The sequence below is a fragment of the Elaeis guineensis genome, chromosome 6 (assembly GCF_000442705.2).
Source record: "Elaeis guineensis isolate ETL-2024a chromosome 6, EG11, whole genome shotgun sequence".
NCBI classification, from domain to species: Eukaryota; Viridiplantae; Streptophyta; class Magnoliopsida; order Arecales; family Arecaceae; genus Elaeis; species Elaeis guineensis.
Genome location: NC_025998.2, coordinates 20,842,207 through 20,864,832, shown reverse-complemented (window position 1 = coordinate 20,864,832; position 22,626 = coordinate 20,842,207). Strand labels below are relative to the sequence as shown.

Genomic DNA, 22,626 nt, shown 5'->3' with positions numbered 1-22,626 from the left:
CGTACGTGTTATCGGTAGGAATGTCCTTGCCACCATGGCAAGCTGAGCCCCTCCCTCTCCCTCCACGTCGTTCTAGCTAGGCTCTATAGTTGGCTTGGCATCAAAGTGGGGTTCCATTTGTCAAAGCAAGAGTTATCTAAGAGGTCGACAGTTTGGGCGTTGCAATGATGTAACCAGCAATGGAAAGCAATTCTTGGGTGGGATTTTTGTTCCCCTCGTTTGTCAAAAGCAAGAGCCGTCAAAAAAGATCAACAAAAAAAAAAAATTCTCGTAGGCCAATTTCTTCTCGACTCCTCCCTTGTTCCCCTCGTCTCCCCTCTCCCCTCCGCGCGAGGGCGGAGTGCAAGGGAGATCAGAATGTCTAATACCCCCTCAAAAAAATTTTAAAATATTTATTATTTATATATTTATATATATATAATATTTTTTAATATTTTAACAATTAATTTAAAAAAACTATATAATTAATTTATATATTAATTTTTATTAAAAATAATATTTTTTAAAAAAATAATTATTTATTTATTTTTTAATTAATTATTTATTTTTTAATCTTTAATATGAAAAAAATTATTGTGATTTTTATGCAATCAAAATTATTTTACAGAGAATATAAAATAATATTTTTTACTTATTCTTATTTATATATAAAATTAAATATTTATTAATAGTTTTATAATATTTTAATTATATATATTTTTTATTTTATTATTTATTATAAAATATTTTATTTAAAAAATTATTAATAAATTATTATTTCATCCTTCTACTCTTTCATGTCAAGTTCCGCCACGCCTCCGCCACCGTCCGTCCGTCCGGTTAGAGAGGTGAGGAAGATGGACGATGACTTTCCTCGGAGGGTCCGCCCGTTCCAACCTCCAACATTGCCTTCTTGATCGTACCACGCCGGTCGTTCCGCCTTGCTCCCACCCAAAGGTGAGTTCCCTTCTCATTAATTGCGCGGATTCTTTGCGTTGCTCAAGCCTCGTTATCGATTTCAAACGATTCGAGTGGCGTGAACGCATGCCCGCATTCCACTCGTGCTGCAGTCAAGTCTCGAAGACTTGAACCGGCTGTGGCACCTGTGGGACTACGACGCCGTCGAGTACTTCGTACTTTAAGATCTCTGGGATTGCTACGACGAGTGGAGCACCTACGGTGCTGGCACACACATCGCCCTCGACGGCAGCGAGACGCTCGTCCAGTACTACGTCCCTTACCTCTCCGCCATCCAAATCTATACTAGCGCTTCATCCCTGTCTAACATCAAGTATATCTTTCGTCCTTCTGATCTTCTCCCTTCCCATGATTCCTCATGTACATCTTCATCTCTTTTCCTCTCGAATGGGATGATGCTCGGAAAGGCGATGGGTTCATGTATGATACAATCGTGGGTTGTGGCCAGGCTTTGGTTTTCCATTTGTGAACTCTGAAGTTTGAGGATTCCATAATGCAGGAACCGAAAGGAAGAAAGAGTAATATGAGTTCCGGAGATGAGGTTCATTGATTCTTGCTGTGACGATGGTGAATGCAACAAGCTATGGAGAACCAGTGGTAGCTCGTCTGAGGACTGCGATTTCGATCGGGACCACTTGTGGCATTTAGGAGACGGGTCGGGCTATCTCTACCTCCAGTACTTTGAGAGGTCTGTCCCATATGGACGGGTGCCTCTCAAGGATAAGGTACGTCTCATTTTCTCTGTTTTCTTCTTGCCAGTGACAGTCGATAAAAACCTTTCTTTAGCTTAGATTGCAGCAATTACCACCCTCTTTGGTTGAAATATCCATTATAATTGTGGAATATCACCTTTGATGGCCTACCTGACAAGGGAAGCTGCATAAAATCCCAAGATTCAGTTGGACTCCCTTTTTAAGGATGGATGAGTAGGTTGTAGGTGTTGTTTTTGTGACATTCCCTTGTTTTTTTCCTCCTTTTTATGCTCTGTTACCTCCTAGAACCTTTAACTGTTGATAAATATTTGGCATAGTAATTGTTTCGGTGATAGCCGTGGATATCTTGGATCAATGTGATACTTCAGACCAGTGGGCTATGTTGATCCGAATACCAAACTAAGATACACAGAGCCGAGCTATTTGCATCCAATCTGACGCGCGGGTCATCTGACACGTAAGCTTTCTCCATTACCTAAGTCAGTCAATTTCCTGGTATGTACAGCAGCTATCCACCCTAAGTGGATAAGCTCCGATGTAATTGACTCCACATAATTTCATAGGAGCAGATAAGGACTAAAATATCTCATCCACAACAGTACGTCCAACAACCCGACAATCTCAAAACTGTATGTTCCCATGATTGTTCGACTATACTCTATAAATAACCAAAGCCCTGAGGACCCAGATAAGCAATCCATCTCAATAAATCACTTGTTGCTTTTACTATTCACTGATTCCTAATTTAAGCATCGGAGAGTCCTCGCCAGAGCAAAATCTCTGACCCAGACTTTATTTTGCAGGTCACTCCAACACACCTGCTCAAGACTCAGTCACTTACCTTTCGATAACAATCAGAACCAGTAGCAATAGATAGAGGAAGGACACAATATTCGTATCATACTACCAAAGCGAGTCTCGTCTCATCTCACCAACATCACCATCTCCCAACAGATGGGAAGCCAAGCTAACAACCAGGTACAATCGTCGATGATGGAGACTCCTCCGTCAACTCAGCCAGCGCTGGTCACGGTGGACCAGTTTAACCTGCTCTTCCAACAGATTCAAGCCTTGACAGCCGCCGTTCAGACGGTCCAAACTGTTCCTGCACCTCCATCGATGGCGTTGCAGTCTGATCAGACTGCTCTTGCACCTCCTTCAGTGGTGCTACCAGTACTTTCCTCGACGGTGCTGCTAGCATCTCCTCTGACGGCACCCCAATTGAATCTGTCTTCTCAGTCACCACCACAACTTAAGCAGCTACGGGCACCTCCACAGAGTCTAGAGAGAAGGTAGATCCACCAGAGCCGCCTTAGGGCCTAGCAACCGACAAGGCGGCGATCTCCCAGCCTGCTATCGGGGCATTATCAACCCCTAATTGCCACTCTTCCCAACACTCTGAGGTCTGCACCATCTGAGATCTTGCCATCGAGAGATGGTTCCAGGTACTCGATAAGTGGATTGATGCTCTTAATAATGCTTCCTTGGTGCAACCCTATAATGGGTTCAGCAGCGAGCCATCCTTCACTCTGAGGATAATGCAGGAGCTACTTCTTCGACACTTTAAGGTATCCTAGTTTGAGACCTACGATGGACCACCGACCTCATTTGTCATCTGAAAACTTTCAAGGCAGTGATGCTCCTTCAAGGAGCAACAGATGGCATCCTCTGTCAAGCATTCCCTACTACCCTCAAAGGGGCAACTCGATAATGGTATTCAAGTTTGAAGCCAGCCTCAATTCACTCTTTTGAAGAGCTATGTCAATCTTTCATCGGTCACTTTGTCAGTAACTAGCAACAACAAAAGCGATCCGACTACCTCCACATTATCAAGTAGAAGAAGGGAAATCAATTTGCATCTTTGTCAGCCATTTTAATATAGCAACCCTGGAGGTTCGTGACCTAGATCAGTCGGTCGCGATGTCTGCTATGATAAGTAGACTTTTGAAGAATGACTTTAAAAAGTCATTGATGAAGATCTTTCCTCAGGATTATCCTGATAAATTTGTCCGTGCAGAAAAGTATGCCTGAATGGAAGAGGTTTTTATCAAAGAAATCCCTGCCAATTCTATTGTGGTAGGGCATAATAAGGAGCACTCCCCAAGGTGGGGGGAGAATCTGTCAGCGCTCCTGATCCCCATTCCAAAGGCAGAAAAATAGGGACCTTCCTCGAAATTACTGATCTTGAAGTCCTCAGAGGAGGGATTGGCAACCCTCACTATCGAGGAGGTACACCAACTATACGCCTCTAAACATCTCTAGGAGGAGATACTGATGGAGATTCGAGTCGAACTGCCTCAGCCTCCAAGGATGAAAATGAAGTATGAGCACCGCGAAGTACTGTCTCTACCATCGTGACCACGGATACGATACTAAAGAATGTTGGAAAAAGGTACAGGATTTTATGCATGAATTTTAAAATATTTTTGAAATATAATACAGTAGAACATGTAAATTAAACAATTTAATCTACAAAAGCATGTAATCAAATTACTAAACCCTACAATAAGGACCTATAACATGTCATATGATATTTAAAAATCAAAAAATAAAAATTTTGATATTGATCAAATCAATATCCTAGATCTAAAATAGTTTTAGATCTAAAACCTAGATCACATCTAGATAAGAGAAGAGATTAGATCTCTTACCTTCATGCGAGTCGAAAACTCTGTGGTTGATTTTTTTTATTGCCTTTGGAGCCACACACGCGTCTGGCCTCTACAGATGATCCACATGAGGCTGCAATAAAATCGGAGGTTCGTCGAACAAAGATCCGCTCAAAGTGCTAGCTTCTTACGGATTCCTCCAGATGGTTAATCTAAAAATATTCTTCAGATCTCTTAGACATTTCAAGAGATGAAGAATATGAGAAGAAATAAGGGAGAAGTCAAACTCTTTGACCTTCCTAAAATCAAAAATAATATGTAATATAAAGAAGGTCCTAAGAGAAGACAGATCTTCTCTTTCAGTACATCAACGATTGATATCCTGAGAACATCTCTATGCTAGGACATGAGAAGACCTTCTCTAGATATTTTCTAACTTTCAGATCTTATGATATCTAATTTTTTTCATAGAAAAATCTCATAATTTATGGAGAAGAAGGGTTCTAAAGGAAACCTTAAGAAAAGACCTTCTTTTCTTCTTCTTCTCTCATCAGAACATGATCAGAACATGTCCAAAATTAGATCACCATGCCCTAACTCATTGGAGTATGGATCCACCATACCATCCCTCTTTGTCTCTCAGATTTTTATCACATAAAAATACAAAAATAAAGAAAAAATAATATAAAAAAAATTAATGAGAGAAGACAATATTTTCTCTTACCTTTTTTCTCTACAAGACATCAACTTTTGATTTCTTGATAGAAGACTCTCCTCCAAGGATCTTGGCACCTCAAACCACCCATGCCATCCTCTTTCTCCTTTGCTTTTTCTCTCAAAAAATTACTAATTTTAGACTCCTATATCTTCTCATATGGGGTGGCACCAATATAAGAGGTAGATAAGGTCAAGAGTCCTAGTTAAACAAGGAACTTATGGGGCGTCCAACTCTTGGACGCCCCCTCCCTCAAAAATTTCATGGAGAGCATGAAAATAACCACAAAAGGGGTGACAAAATGATAGGATAGGCTTGGGAAAAGTTGGTGCAAGAGAGGAGAGAAGAGTCTTTGTGAAGAGGGACTCTTTCAAAAAAAGAATAAGCCTAAACCACTTTCCATAATTAACCAAATCACTTTCCACATTAAACAAAATCAAATCTGATTCAAATCTCTAGAATAAGTGGTGTGAGATAATATTCCTTGGATGTGGATATCATAGAAAAATATCTAAAAATTAATTAGTGGGCGTGGGTTTCAGATTTCTTAGGTGGCGCAAGAGATGATATGGAATCCTAGTCTAACTAGGATTCTTATGTAGATTAGGTCAAACATTTTGAACCCAATCCAAATTAATTACAATCTAATTAATAGTAATCCTAGTCCAACTAGGAGTCTAATTAAATCAGATTAAATCATATTTAATTCTGATTTAAATTCTATCTTAATTAGGAATTAGGTGCATACAAGTCCTAGTCGAACAGGGACTTGTTTTTCTTTGAAACTGGCTTATCCAATAAATCAATTAGACTTAATCTAATTAAATTCAAACTAATTCTAATTGAATCAAATTCAATTAGACTTGATCTCAGCCCAATTGCTCAATCAGATTGAGCCAATTAGCAATCCAATTGCTAATCGATTCTCTTACAACATTTGCATTAGGTCAAACATCAATCACATTGATCGTTTAACCTTAGAACGATTCTTAATCATCGATTAACCATCTGATTAGGTTACAACTTCTTATATGTGTGATCCTATGGATTCGAACCTAAGTCGATAGTACAAAAATTAATTTCTATACCAGTCGAAGTAACCATCTAGCAATGATTCCCGACATCCAGATAGGTCGAATGTATGCAAAGCAACATTCTAAGAACCCTGACCCATGGTTATCGAATAATTTATCTTTTTGACCAATAATGCTCAAGATGACTTCGAGTATGCTATCAATACTCATATAAGTTATCTGTATTATGTCTCAAAATTTTACAAATCTCGTGACTCCTCATGAGGATTATCCAGGCCTAGGTTTTGCTAAATTGAAACACAGCGAGACATTCTCTTTCTGAAGTTAATCAGGAGTGGTCAATCCCATCTTGACTCACATACTGACTTTACAAGTACTTGACTGTATCCAAAAATCTTTCGAACCTATATTAAAAATATAGGCAGTCCGGCATCAAAGCACAGTGAGTTGCTTGCAAGTCACCGTGGTGATCTCAGGTCGGAGGGACACTTATACCCATTGGCCTTAGCTAACTACTCTTGATAGTAGAGTGTTACATGTTTGGAAATGTGTCTCAAAAAGCCAATCGTCAAACTGTTGACGGTTGAGCAACCAAGTATTGTAATTGATTTATTAATAAATAAAATATATTTGGCATCTTCATCATAAGCTTTCATCTTCTAATAAACTCAGTTGTTATGATGAAGTCCTTAGGACTATTTAAGTTCGATAAAGAGAGGATTTATCGATTAGTCCTTAAAACTGTTCACGACCAAATGATAGGCTGTTAATAAGGACGACAGCTTCTATCGAGCATAGGTCGCTGTAGGCCATATGGGTTGGTTGTCCTCTTAACCAAGGAGTGTGGAGACACTGGTATGGCATACAGGTGAGATGTAAGGATACATCATCATTGAACGTGACCAACTCCAGAGCATTCTGCTGTCGAGAATGTCTCTGATGGGATATAGGTATAAGTGTCCCTTAGACATGAGATCGTCTCAGTGACTTGCAAGCAACTCACTATGCTTTGGTACTGAACTAACTGAATTTCTAATTCAGGGACAGAAGGCTTCTGGGCATAGTCAAGTACTTGTGTAGTCAGAGTATGATCGAGATAGGATTGACCACTCCAAGAGTTGGAGAAGAATGAGTCGCTGTATTTAATTTAGCAAAATCTTGGCCAGGGTAATCCATCAGATGGATTTGATATTTTGAAATACAATGTGGACAACCTGATCAGAGTTGACAGTTGAACTCTGGGGTTCCTATGATTATTTTGGTCAAGGGGATGAATTATATAAAACTATATCCGCATGGGTTCTAAGGATGTTGTTCTACACATTCGACCTATCCGATCGTCGGGTACCATTTTAGATGGTCACTTCGATTGGTACAAAAATTTATTCCTGTGCTATCGGCTTAGGTTCGGACCTATGAGGTCACACACATTAGAGTTCATGATCCGATCGGATGGTTGATCAACGATTAAAATCATTCTAGGGTTAAATGATCAATACGATTGACATTTAACCCAGTGCAAGTATTGCAGGAGGATCGATTAGCAATTCGATTGCTAATTAGCTTAATTTGATTAAGCCAATGGGCTGAGATTAACTCTAATTAAATATGATTTAATTAGATTTATTTTGGACTTGATTGGATCAAGTCCAATTGGTTTATTGGATAAGCCAAGTGCAAGGAAAAACTAGTCCTAGTTCAACTAGGACTTGGGTCAATCTAATTTCTAATTTGATTAGAAAATTAAATCAGATTTAAATCTAATTTAATCTGATTAAATTAGGTTCTTAATTGGGTTAAGACCTATTTTAATTAGGTTGATCTAATTTTGGTTTGATTTGGTTTGGGAAACCAAATTAAAACAAGTCATAAGATAGAATCCTAGTAAGACTAGGATTCCACCTTGCGCCACATAAGCCTTCCCCACGCCCTCTCTCTTATTCAATGCCAATCTCCACTTATTTTGTGTGACAAAAGCCCTCTCCCAGGTCTCTCCCACGTTCACAAAAGGTTTTCTCTCTTCTTTCTTACATGGAAGGTGGTTTGGATCAAATCAAAAAGGAATAAGTTTGGATTTCGAATTCTATGAGATAGAGTTTTAAAAATCCAAAACTCTTTCAATTTTGCACCGAATTTATCTAAATTTTTTTTAAAATTTTTGTAACTTTTAGGATACATATTGTGCACCCTTTTCTGGTGATCCATGCATGAAAATATGGAGGAGGTGCTCAAGAGTTGGGCGCCCCTTAACTTGTCATGTTTGGATAAGCCTTGACTAGGTATTTGACCTAGACAAGGACTCTATCATATCTCTCTGTATAAAATATTTTCTTCATAAAATTTTAAAATAAGATAGAGATTTGAGAGACCTTTGAGCCATCCAAAAATCAGAGAGAAAACCTTTGGGTCGTGGAGATATAAAAGACACAAGTTAGGGTGTCTAGAGAGAAAAACGTGAAGAAGAAGAGGGTCTTCTTCTAGGATTTTTTGTTTTCATATCTTTCCTCCCTCCATCTTGAGTTTTCTAAGAGCGTCTCAAATCTGAAACTCCTCCTTTTACTTTCCATCTTTGAAGAGTCCAAATCAAGAAGAAGGAGGCACCTATCAACCATCAAAGAAGGATCAGCGCAGTACTAGCATACTGTGCTGATTTCCTGAAGCAGGACTTCTATCGAGATTCGTGGGCTCGTGTGGATGACTCCTAGAGGCCGGATGCGTGTGCGGCTTGCAACATCATTCTTAAGCCCGGATCAGTGAGGTTAGAGCGTCTAACTTGCAAGGTAATAGATCTGATCTATTGTTTAATACATACATTAGATGTGGTATAGAAACATGTTGATATGATCAACATGTAGTTCATGCTATATTTATATATTTTAATTTCTGATTTAATGCTATGTAATAATCATGTAATAGGATCTTAGATCTAGGGATTCTCTGATTTTAAAAATAAATTTTAATTTATTTTAGTCTTCCGCTGTATGATCTTGAAAAAGTTTCAAGATCTAACCCTGAAACCCTAGATCTGGTTCCTACAATTGGTATCAGAGCCTAGGTTCTTTATTACATGATTATTTATACATGCTTAGATTATTTTTTAGATTAGATCTAATTTATAATCTGATTATTAAATCTAAAATTAAAATTTTAGATCAATCACAAACTGCAAGGTTGTCCTGCTGTAAGGTTTACCCCTTACAGTACAAAGGTTGTCCTAGTTTGTGTAGATCTATCTTTAATCATAAATTTGTTAGATATGATCTAGATTAAATTTATAATTTATTAAATTTAAAAGATATTTAAATCTAAAATAAAATCTCTTTGTTAATAATTTTTGTGCAAAGAAATTATTTAAAGTTGAAACTGTTTCAATTACATGAACCTGTTTAGATTAGATCTAAAGTAGTTTCATGTTTATTTCAGTTGTATCTTGATTATGAATCAAACATGCAATATGGTTGGTAGAATCATATTATAAAATTATTTTACAAATATGAAAATTATTTTTTTGAAAAGCTGAACCCAACCCTTAGCCCAAAACTTAATTAAGAATTAAGAAGTTGTTTGATTAGGTTCTAAGATTATGAATTGAAGAACCTAAGACACAAACCATAACACATTGGGTTAATGGGTTAGTGGGAATTAGATCCATTAATTGGGTTAGACCTATGGTTAGATTGAAGATGGACTTAATTAGAGAATTGACTAAATCTAATCAAATTGTTGTCTTAGATTAGGTCAAGGATTCTCTAGATCAATTACAATAGTTGTAGTTTGTCAAGTCCATATCTTTAACGAGAACCAAATGGACTTGATTCTTGGCTAAGTGGTCTAGCACGAACTGTTAGGTTGATCTAATCGAAACTAATTAAACCAGTTGGTGTCTAAGGTAAACCAGACCGGTGGTTTTTAATTGGGAGCCCGCTTACCTGGCCATTTCTGATGGTGTCTAAGGCAAGCTTTGGCAGACCCTCCCACTGATCGAACTTACCTAGCCTCTTGGTGAAATTATGTTTTGATCGGATCACTTGACTATTCGAGCTGACCCATGTCAGCTAGGTAAATCAGTGTGACTGATTTAGGTGCTCCTAGACCAGCCCTTTTAATGGTCTCCCTTAAGCTGACTTGGTGAAGCCAGTGGGAGGATCATGATAAGCTGGTTCATCTGACCTCATCCTCTAAATTATTTAAATCTTTAAAATTATTAGGTCCTTAAAATGATAAAGTTATGGAGATAACTGAGTCATAGCCTCCCATTAAGGTGTTTGATAATGAGTCCATTAACTCAATAATCATTGCAGACCCAAAGGCCTGGTGCTTGTTGACTAATGGAATTATCACTCATCATATGACGACTTGAAAGTATCTCTCTAATGGTGGTTAGGTGAGCCAACCAAAGTTGGGCTTAATCATTCATTGGTTAGATACACCAAGTATGATCATGTTAATGGATGGACCTAACCGGATCTTTACAGTAGAGGCCAAAGCCTACTGATTAGGTTTTGGGGCAAAATTAAAATTACTAAAAATTATTTAGAGAAACAATTGGTTATGAACCTACCCTTAGATGTACATGGGTTGGCCAACCAAAGTTGGGCTTGTGTGCAGTCTAAGTGGATTCTAGTACCCACTAAGGAATTAGGGTAATTCCTCGAATTGGAGGTAGAGGCTATCAATTCGAATAAAATAGTGGGAGAAACCTTTTGATTAAAGTTTAAATCTTTAGGTTTAATGAATCAATTACTAATTAGGTTATGGTTCTCCTTTGTGCAAATATGGCCACTTCCCTATCGCTCCGATCATTGTTGGACAATGATAAGTTGGTGGGATCCAACTTCGGTAGCTGGTACCGAAAGTTGAAGATAGTCCTGGAGTATGAACGGATCCTATATGTGATAATGGATCCTTCACCTGAGGAGCCAGCTATCAATGCACGTGGAACAGTCAGAGATACTTACCAAAAGTGGCTCAGTGATCAGACCACGGTGTGCTGTATCATGCTGGCTGCCATGAGCGACGAGTTCAGTCACAGATTCAAGACGGCTCAGCCAAAGGACATGCTTAAGTGTTGGAGGATGCCTTTGGCACATCCGATGACGTAGAGAGGCACAAGACTAGTTGTGCCATCTTCAACGCCAAAATACAGGATGGTGCCTCTGTCACTGATCATGTATTGTACATGATCGAGCTGATGGAATGATTGAGCAAGCTCGGCTTTCCTTGCATGAGCAGCTTGGGAAAGATGCAATACTGAACTCGCTGCCCAAGTCTTATCTCCATTCCTCACTCATTATAAAATGACAAAGCCTGAAGAGAACTACCACAGGTTACTGGGGTTGCTTCAGAACTTTGAGAAGGATCACCAACTTTACAAAGAGTCGGTGAACTTAGTGGGAGGTTCATCTTCTGGTTCTCGACCTTTTAAGAAAGGGAAGAAGAACAAGAAGAAGAAAGTGAAGAAGGTACAATTCAGGCTGGGACATCAGTGCAGAGCCAGACCAAAAAGATCAAGCCTGATAAGAGTCTATTCTACTGGCAAGCACCCTAGATTAGTTAGTATGTCAGATATCTACTTATGGCACTGTAGGCTAGGTCATATAAACAAGAACAGAATAAACAGGTTGACTCAAGAGGAAATCCTCGAAGTCAGTGATTGTGAATCACTTCCAACCTGTGAGTCCTGTCTTCTTGGTAAAATGACCAAGTCACCTTTTACTGAAAAAGGTGAGAGAGCTACTGAGCTCTTGGGCCTAGTACATACTGATGTATGCGGGCCCATGAGCACCAGTGCTAGAGGTGGATGTTTCTACTTCATAACTTTCACGGATGACCTATCCCGATATGGATATGTCTATCTGATGAAACATAAGTCGGATTCATTTAAAATGTTCAAACGATTCCGAAGTGAAGTAGAAAAATAAACTGGAAGAGTATAAAACTCTTCGATCTGATCGAGGAGGAGAATACTTTCTAGTGAATTTCTCATATATCTAGGAGAGAATGGATTCTCTCTAATGGACTCCTCCAGGAACACCACAGCATAATGGTGGTCTGAAAGGAGGAATCGGACTCTGTTAGACATGGTCCGATCCATGATGGGTTTTGCTAGCTTGCCATATCCTTCTGGGGATATGCACTCGAATCGGCCTGTTATCTATTAAATAGATTCCAATAAGTCTGTAATTAAGACTCCATATGAGATATGGACGGGACGTAAGCCAGCACTTTCACACCTTAGGGTCTGGGGTGCCCGGCCTATGTCAAATGATTAGTCACAGAAAACTTGGACCTAGGTCTGACAAATGCTCATTCATAGGGTACCCCAAAGAGACAAAAAATATTTTTTCTACCATGCTGATGAACAAAAGGTGTTCGTCAGCCTTAAGCAATCTTTTTAGAAAAGGAGTTCCTTGGTGAAGGAACCGTTGCCTCTAAGGTTGAACTTGATGAAGTTCAACAGGTAGAAGGACCGACACCAATAGCTGAACCTGAGTCGGATATGATTAGATCAGATCCAGAGCCCAATATACCTGCACCATTAAGGCGATCGGTAGAGTACCGCGTCAGCCGGACCGATACTACGTTTCTTGGTCCGGGACGGTGATCCCATCGAACTTGATGAGAATAATGAGATCCGATCACCTATATGGATGCAATGCAGAGATCTGATTTCGAGAAATGGCTTGAAGCCATGAAATCGAAATGGAGTCCATGAAGGTCAACAATGTATGGACATTGGTTGACCCACCTGAAGGAGTTAAATCCATTGGGTGTAAATTGGTCTTCAAAAGGAAGAGGGGCGTAGACGAAAAGGTGGAGACCTATAAAGCCCGTCTGGTCGCCAAGGGGTATCGTCAACGTTATGGTATTGACTATGACGAGACATTTTTTCTGTGACAATACTCAAATCCATTCGGATAATGCTTGCAATAGCTGCCCATCTGGATTATGAGATCTGACAGATGGATGTAAAGACAGCTTTCTTGAATGGAGAGCTGACTGAAGAGGTGTATATGATACAACCTGAGGGGTTTACATCCACAGATGAGTCCAAGGTGTGCAAGCTTCAGAGATCCATTTATGGATTGAAGCAGGCTTCTCAGAGTTGGAACATGCATTTTGATAAGGTGATCAAAACGTATGGCTTCATTAAGAATGAAGAAGAGCCCTGCATCTATAAATGGGTAAATGGTCCAGTTGTGGTATTCCTTGTCTTGTACGTGGATGACATTCTCTTAATCGGGAATGTCATCCCCGCACTACAGGGAATAAAAGTTTGGTTATCATCACAGTTCTCCATGAAGGACTTGGGTGAAGCATCCTACATCCAAGGGATGAAGATCTATAGGGATAGATCTAAAAGGATGCTTGGGTTATCCCAGTCCATGTACATAGACACTGTACTGAAGAGGTTCAGCATGAGAATTCAAGAAGGGCTATCTACCGATAGGCCATGGAATTTCTCTCTTTAAGAAGGATTGTCCGACAACTCCTGAAAAGAGAGAGCGTATGAGTAGAGTCCCATATGCTTCAGCCGTGGGATCTATCATGTACGCCATGACATGTACAAGACCAGATGTGGCATACTCACTAGGAGTAGTGAGTAGATACCAATCTGATCCTGGAGAAAATCACTGAAAAATGGTTAAAGCCATCCTTAAGTATTTGAGAAATACTAAGGACCAATGGTTGGTTTATGGCGAGTCAGATCTGAAACTTGTGGGGTTCACAGACTCTAGCTTTCAATCTGACCATGATGACAGCAGAGCGTGTTGGATTATATCTTTACTCTGAATGATGGAGTCATCTGTGGAAGAGTTCCAAGCAGCATACTGTGACGGACTCTGTTTGTGAAGCAGAGTACATCGCAGCATCGAATGCCGTGAAGGAAGCTGTGTGGCTGAGAAAATTCATCAACGAGCTCGGAGTAGCACCCTCCCTCGATGGTCCAGTCCTGCTCTACTGTGACAGTACTGGTGCCATAGCTCAGGCGAAGGAATCCAAAGCACATCAGCGGACAAAGCACATTTGTGCCACTTGCACCTGGTCTGAGAGATCGTGGATCGAGGTGACGTCGACCTTCAGAAGATCGACGGAAAGGAGAACCTGGCCGACCCCTTCACTAAAGCCCTAGCGATAAAGGAGTTTGACAACCACAATCGAAGATGGGTATTAGATACTGTGCCGAGTGGCTTTAGGACAAGTGGAGTTGTTGGAAAATGTGTCCCAAAAAGTCAATCGTCAAGCTGTTGACGGTTGAGCAACCAAGTATTGTAATTGATTTGTTAATAAATAAAATATATTTGGCATCTTCATCATAAGCTTTCATCTTCTAATGAACTCTGTTGTTATGATGAAGTCCTTAGGACTATTTAAGTTCGATAAAGAGAGGATTTATCGATTAGTCCTTAAAACTGTTCACGATCAAATGATAGGCTGTTAATAAGAAGACAGCTTCTATCGAGCATAGGTCGCTGTAGGCCATATGGGTTGGTTGTCTCTTAACCAAGGAGTATGGAGACACTGGTATGGCATACAGGTGAGATGTAAGGGTACATCATCATTGAACGTGACCAACTCCAGAGCATTCTGCTGTCGAAATGTCTCTGATGGGATATAGGTATAAGTGTCCTTTAGACTTGAGATCGCCTCAGTGACTTGCAAGCAACTCACTGTGCTTTGGTACTGGACTAACTGAATTTCTAATTCAGAGACGGAAGGCTTCTGGGCACAGTCAAGTACTTGCAAGTCAGAGTGTGATCGAGATGGGATTGATCACTCCAAGAGTTGGAGAAGAATGAGTCGCTGTATTTCAATTTAGCAAAACCTTGGCCAGGGTAATCCATCAGATGGATTTGATATTTTGAAATACAATGTGGACAACCTGATCAGAGTTGACAGTTGAACTCTGGGGTGTCCTATGATCATTTTGGTCAAGGAGATGAATTATATGAAAACTATATCCGCATGGGTTCTAAGGATGTTGTTCTACACATTCGACCTATCCGGTCGTCGGGTACCATTGCTAGATGGTCACTTCGATTGGTACAAAATTTATTTCTGTACTACCGACTTAGGTTCGGACCTATGAGGTCACACACATTAGAGTTCATGATCCGATCGGATGGTTGATCAACGATTAAGAATCTTCTAGGTTAAATGATCAATACGATTGACATTTAACCCAGTGCAAGTATTGCAGGAGGATCGATTAGCAATTGATTGCTAATTGGCTTAATTTGATTAAGCCAATGACTGAGATTAAGTCTAATTAAATATGATTTAATTAGATTTATTTTGGGCTTGATTGGATCAAGTTAATTGGTTTATTGGATAAGCCAAGTGCAAGGAAAAACTAGTCCTAGTTCAACTAGGACTTGGGTCAATCTAATTTTTAATTTGATTAGAAAATTAAATCAGATTTAAATCTAATTTAATCTGATTAAATTAGATTTTTAATTGGGTTAAGACTTATTTTAATTAGGTTGATCTAATTTTGGTTTGATTTGGTTTGAAAAACCAAATTAAAACAAGTCATAAGATAGAATCCTAGTAAGACTAGGATTCCACCTTGCACCACATAAGCCTTCCCCACGCCCTCTCTCTTATTCAACGCCAATCTCCACTTATTTTGTGTGACAAAAGCCCTCTCCCAGGTCTCTCCTACGTTCACAAAAGGTTTCCTCTCTTCTTTCTTACATGGAAGGTGGTTTGGATCAAATCAAAAAGGAATAAGTTTGGATTTCGAATTCTATGAGATAGAGTTTTAGAAATCCAAAACTCTTTCAATTTTGCACCGAATTTATCTAAATTTTTTTTAAAATTTTTATGACTTTTATGGTACACATTGTACACCCTTTTCTGATGATCCATGCACAAAAATATGGAGGAGGTGCTCAAGAGTTGGGCGCCCCTTAACTTGCCATGTTTGGATAAGCCTTGACTAGGTATTTGATCTAGACAAAGACTCTATCATATCTCTCTGTATAAAACTAGTTTCTTTGTGAAATTTTAAGAGAAGATAGATATTTGAGAGACCTTTGAGCTATCTAAAAATCAAGAGAAAAACCTTTTGGTCGTGGAGATATAAAAGATGCAAGTTAGGATATCTAGAGAGAAAAATATGAAGAAGAAGAGGGTCTTCTTCTAGGGTTTTTTGTTTTCATATCTTTCCTCCCTCCATCTTGAGTTTCCTAAGAGCGTCTCAGATCTGAAACTTCTCCTTTTACTTTCTATCTTTGAAAGAGTCCAAATCAAGAAGAAGGAGGTACCTGATCAACCATCAAAGAAGGATCAGCGCAGTACTAGCATACTGTGCTGATTTTCTGAAGCAGGACTTCTGATCGAGATTCATGGGCTCGTGTGGATGACTCCTAGAGGCCGGATGCATGTGCGGCTTGCAACATCATCCTTAAGCCCGATCAGCGAGGTTAGAGCATCTAACTTACAAGGTAATAGATCTGATCTATTGTTTAATACATACATTAGATGTGGTATAGAAATATGTTGATATGATCAACATGTAGTTCATGCTATATTTATATATTTTAATTTTTAATTTAATGCTATGTAATAATCATGTAATAGGATCTTAGATCTAGAGATTCTCTGATTTTAGAAAATAAATTTTGATTTATTTTAGTCTTCCGCTGTATGATCTTGAAAAAGTTTCAAGATCTAACCCTGAAACTCTATATCTGGTTCCTACATTACATTGGTCACGTTCAATGCAGATGTACTCCTACATCTCACCTGGATGCCATATCAGTATTTTCACACCACTTGGTTACGAGGACAACCAACGCATATAGCATACAGCACCTACACTTGATAAGTTATCATCCTTGTTAATAACTTATCATTTGGTCGTGAACAATTTAAGAACCATCCGATAAATTCTCCTTTATCGATTGATTGTGGTTCTAAGAATTTCATCATAATTTAGGAGTTCATTTAAGGAAGATAGAATTTTTATGATGAACCTGCCAAATAACTATTATTATTGATAATTCATATACTAATTTCAATCATCTACCACTTAGATGATTGGTTTTAAGACACATTTTCCAACAAAGAATACCACCAACTCTGAGATGAGATTGAAAGGTTTATTCAGAAGGGGAGATTGAACCATTTTATCTGGAGGAGAGCACCTCCACATCGATCTCCTTCAAGGCTCAGTAACCACCCTCTTTACCTCGACCACAATCGGCATCGGTGCACCCAAAGAGGCAGGAGGTAGGGGGACAGGTGATAGTAGAAGATCAGCCCCTGAGGGGAGAAATCTACATAATAACTGGGGAGTTGTCTGGGTCAGCAAAGTTTCTAGAGATGAAGAGGCCGAGGCTTGAGGATGGGCTCGGAGATGGCATTATATTCATCGAGCAGGATGCAGAGGGTGTGCAAGTTCTGTACAATGATGCGATGGTTGTAACTATAAATATTGCTGACTATAATGTACACCATGTACTTATTGATAATGAAAGTACGATCGATGTTTTATATTTTTTTGTATTCTCTCAAATGAAATTTACTCCAGATCAGTTGAGTAGATTCGACACCCCGATTCAGGATTTTTTCAAAAGCTCGATGATTTTGAAGTGGATGATTAGGATGCTTGTTACAATAGGCACCCTGCCTCAGTGAACGACGATCCAAATTGATTTTTTGATGGTTAAACTTTCTTCAGCCTACAATGTAATCCTTGGCCATCCGATCTTGTGGACCTTAAAGGTCACGGTGTCAAGCTATCACTTGATAGTGAAATTTTCAACAAAGATTGGAGTAGGATAAATCCAAGGCAACCAGGCTATGGCTCTACAATATTTTGCTGTCAAACTTCGAGCAGAGATCCAGCCTGAACTTCCAATAGGGTTGGATACCCAGGATGATCTGACGAAAGAGCATGCCCAGCCATTTGAGGACCTCCTAGAGGTCCTACTGAGGAAGGAGAATCCCTACCAGACAATAAAGATCGGCTTGCATCTAGACAAAGTAACAAAAGATCGACTAACCACTCTTTTACAGAAAAATATGGATATCTTTGCTTGGTCGGCCACGGACATGCCTGGCATAGATCTGAAAGTTATATCCCACTATCTAAAAGTAGATCCGACCTATCATCCGATGAAGCACAAAAAGCAAAACTTTGCCCCGAAGCGCTAGAAGGCTATAGTCGAGGAGGTGGATAAGCTGATCAAGGTTGGCTTCATTAGAGAAGCAATGTATCCAGACTAGTTGGCAAATATCATCTTGGTCAAGAAGACAAATGGAAAGGAGCACATGTGCATCGACTTCACCGACTTGAATAAAGTATGTCCCAAGAATAGCTATCTGTTGCCTCGGATCGACCAGCTAGTGGATGCAACTTAAGAGCATGAGCTCCTCACCTTCATGGATGCCTTCTCCGATTATAATCAGATCTGGATGGCACCTGAAGATGAAGAGAAACGGTCTTTATTACTTACAGTGGGCTTTTTTGTTAAGGATGATGCCCTTTAGTTTAAAAAATACAGGGACTACCTACCAACGGTTGGTGAATAAAATCTTCAAAGATCAAATCGCTCATAATATGAAAGTATATGTAGATGATATGCTGGTCAAAAGTTGAGCTACTTTAGATTATATTGCTGACCTCCAAAAAACTTTCGACACTCTTTGTCGATTCTAGATGAGGCTGAACTCAGCAAAGTGTGCCTTTGGAGTTCCTCCGATAAATTTTTCATATTTATGATCTCACAAAAAGGTATCAAGATAAATTTTGAGAAGATCAAGGTAGTCCTTGAGATGACACCATCAAGAACTGTTAAAGAGGTGCAGCATCTGATCGGCAAATCGCTTCACTCAATTGCTTCATCTCCAAATCGATCAAAAGGTGTCTTTCTTTTTTTTAGACCCTCAAGTAGCTGAAAGACCTCCAATGGACTACTGAGTGTCAAAAGGCGTTTAAAGAGTTAAAATAATACTCAGCTCTACACCATTGCTCACAAAACCTCAGCCTGGTGAGGAGCTACTGTTATATCTTATCCTTTCTTCAGTGGCGATTAGCTCAATCCTTGTCTAAGAAGAAGGATAGATTTAGAAGCCCGTATATTACACCAGTAAAGTCCTTCATGATGTAGAGATCAGATATTTCAAGCTGGAGAAGCTGGTATTTGTATTGGTAGTCACGATAAGAAAATTTTGACCTTATTTTCAAGCTCACACCATCATGTTGCTTACTGATTAGCTTATCAAGGCCATCCTCTACCATCCAAACACCTCAGGATGGATTGCGAAGTGGGCCCTAAAACTTTCAGAGTTGGATGTGCAATACTATCCGAGGCCTTTCATTAAGGCTCAAGTGTTGGCAGACTTCACCCTCGAGTGTACCATCCCAGACGGATGGAGCTCAAAAAGTGGAGAGAGCTCAAAAAATGCAAAGAATTCAAGAAGGGAAGAACTAAATGTGGGACCTAACCCTGAGGAGCTATGGATCTTGCATGTCGATGGCTCATCGAATTCATCAGGGTCAAGGGCTGGGCTTATCTTAATCGGTTCTAAAGGTGATGTAGCGGAGTATGTACTCTGTGCTTCAAATTTTCAACCACCAACAATGAGGCAGAATATAAAGCTCTGATTACCAGTGTAAAAGTCACGAAAGAAGTAGGAGCTCGGCACCTGAGGGCCTTCAGTGACTCCTAGTTAGTAGTTGGACAATTCAAGGATGGATATGAGGCCAGAGAGGAAATATGAAGAGGTACCTTCATAAAGTAAAAGATTTAACCTCATCCTTTTTGAGCTTTGACGTTCAATAGATCTCTATAGTAGAAAATGCTAGGACATATGCACTATCAAGACTGACGGCCTCATTGCCCGCTGACTTAGAAAAGGAGATCTATTTTGAGGTATTAAAAGCCTCAAGCCTCGAAGAACCCCTCGCTGTCCAATAGGTTGATGAAGAATCCAACTGGATAGATCCCTTGCTCAAGTATTTGAGGTCGGACGAGTTACTGCCTAATCGTAAGGAGGTCCGAAAGATAAAAAAGTGGGCCACTTGCTATGTTTTATATGATGACAAGCTATACCGGTGGTCGTTCTCTTTATCTCTTCTGAAGTGCTTGCGCCTGTCCAAGGCTAATATGCGCTACGAGAGGCTCACAAGGGGATCTATGGAAATCACTTGAGGAATAGATCTCTATCTTATAAGATTCTTCGACGGGCCTACTAGTAGTCCACTATGCAACAAGATGCAAATAATTTTGTTAGAAAGTATGATCAGTGTCAGAAAAACTCTAACATTCAACATCAGCCGACAGCACTTCTAACTCCCATCAGCTACCTTGGCTATTTGCTCAGTGGAGAATGAACGTTCTTGGTCTTTTTTCTCAGGTATCAGGTCAGCATAAGTTTTTTCTAGTGGCTGTTGATTATTTCACAAAGTGGATAGAAGTCGAACCTCTTGCCCACATAATGAGATAAGAGTAAAAGATTTTATCTGAAAATTCATTATCTATCGATATGATCTTTCTAAAGTGCTGATGCAGACAGCGGCAGACAATTCAATGATGCTCAACTTCATGAATTCTATCAAAATCATGGAATAGAGCATCGCTTCACATTGTAGGCCACCTACAGGCAAATGGAGAGGTGGAGGTGATCAATAGAACTCTCCTATAGGGCTTCAAGGTCAGATTAGATCGGACAGGAGGGTCATGGGTAGATAACCTTCATCACATATTATGGGCTTATCGAACTACTCAGAAGATCCTAACTAGCAAGACTCCTTTCAACCTCACATTTGGGACTGAAGCAATCATCCTCATGGAGGTTGGACTTCCTTCTCTCAAGTTGAAGAGTACAATGAAGATATCAATTCGGTGTGGCTTCGAACCAATCTTGACTTGATTGAAGAAAGCAGAGAGCATGCGCTGTAAGAATGGTTGCCTACCGTCAGAGAGTTGCCAAGTATTATAATGCTCAGATCAAAGCTAAAAAATTTTGAGCTGACAACTTAGTGTTATGGCGGGCTGAAGTTTCACAGCCCACTAAGCAAGGGAAGCTATCATCCAATTGGGAAGTTTCTATCAAGTGGACGAAATGATACGCCCTGGGACCTATCGACTGAAGCAACTCGACGGGACCCCACTTCCTAGGCCATAAAATTTAGCCCACCTGCGTATATATTATCAATGATGTTGTAATATCGTGTTACTCTATATATGAATTTTTAAATTCATCAACTTGTGTTTGGACACAAAAGCAATATGAAAGGTTGAAGCCCCTGTACGATGAACTTTGCTAAAATTTCTTTGTTCAAAACTATTTTTACTAAAATATCTTTGATTGAACTAACCATATAGAGGTTCTTTTGATCGAAACCGTCTTTACTGAAGTTTCTTTGATTAGAACTATTCTAACTAAGATTTCTTTATTCGAAACCAGAGTTTCTTTGATCGAAACTATTCTTGCTAAAGTTTTTTTAATCAGAACTGACCTTACTGAGGTTCTTTTATTTAGAACCAAAGTTTTTTTGATCGAAACCATTCTTGTTGAAGTTTTTTTAATCAAAACTATTCTTACTAAGTTTCTTTGATCGAAACTGATATTACAAAGTTCTTTGTTCGAAACAAAGTTCTTTGATTGAACTATTCTTACTGAATTTCTTTGATCGAAACTGATCTTACAAAGTTCTTTTGTTTGAAACAAAAATTCTTTGATCAAAACCATTCTTGCTGAAGTTTCTTTGATCAAAACTATTCTTGCTAAAGTTTTTTTGATCGAAACTGACCTTATAGAGATTTCTTTGTTCGAAACTAAAGTTTCTTTGATTGAAACTGACCTAACTAAGATTTCTTTGTTCGAAATTAAATTTTCTTTGATTGAAACCATCCTTGTTGAAGTTTCTTTGATCGAAACTATTCTTGTTGAAGTTTTTTGGATCAAAATTGATCTTACAGAGGTTCTTTTATTCGAAATCAAAATTTTTTTGATCGAAACCATCCTTGTTGAAGTTTCTTTGATCAAAACTATTCTTGCTGAAGTTTTTTTTATCAGAATTGATCTTACAAAGGTTCCTTTGTTCGGAATCAAAGCTCCTTTGATCAAAACCATCCTTATTGAAGTTTCTTTGATTGAAACTATTTTTGCTAAAATTTCTTTAATTGAAACTAAACTAACTAAGATTTCTTTGTTCTAATCCAAAGTTCCTTTGATTGGAACTATCCTTACTGAAGTTTCTTTGATCGAAACTATTTTCATTGAAGTTCTTTCACTTGGAATAGTTTTACTTAATTTTCTAAGATCGGAATTAAGTTCATAGTGAAGCTCAAAGTCCCTTAAGATTCATCTAAATTTTTAAGGTCAGAATTGAATTAGATATTCTTTTGGTTGGGATAATTCTGAGTTCTTTGGATCGAAGCTAATCCTTACATGCTGAAAAAAAATACACAAGCATAACCCATCAGAAATAATGAAAATGCAGACAGTATGAAGAAATATAAATTTCATTCATTTTTTTAAAATTTTTTACAATGACCTCAAAGGTCTAAGTACAAAAAAAGAGAAGAAATAAAAAAGCCTAAGGGGCAATATCTGGTGTGGGAGCACTCATTGTGGCT

At 39.0% G+C, this 22,626-nt stretch overlaps 1 pseudogene; it reads left to right on the top strand.

Annotated features, from left to right (window-relative positions):
- The first annotated feature begins 843 nt into the window (after positions 1-843).
- The window catches only part of LOC105047014 (uncharacterized), a 39,122-nt pseudogene continuing 17,339 nt past the window's right edge, over positions 844-22,626 (top strand).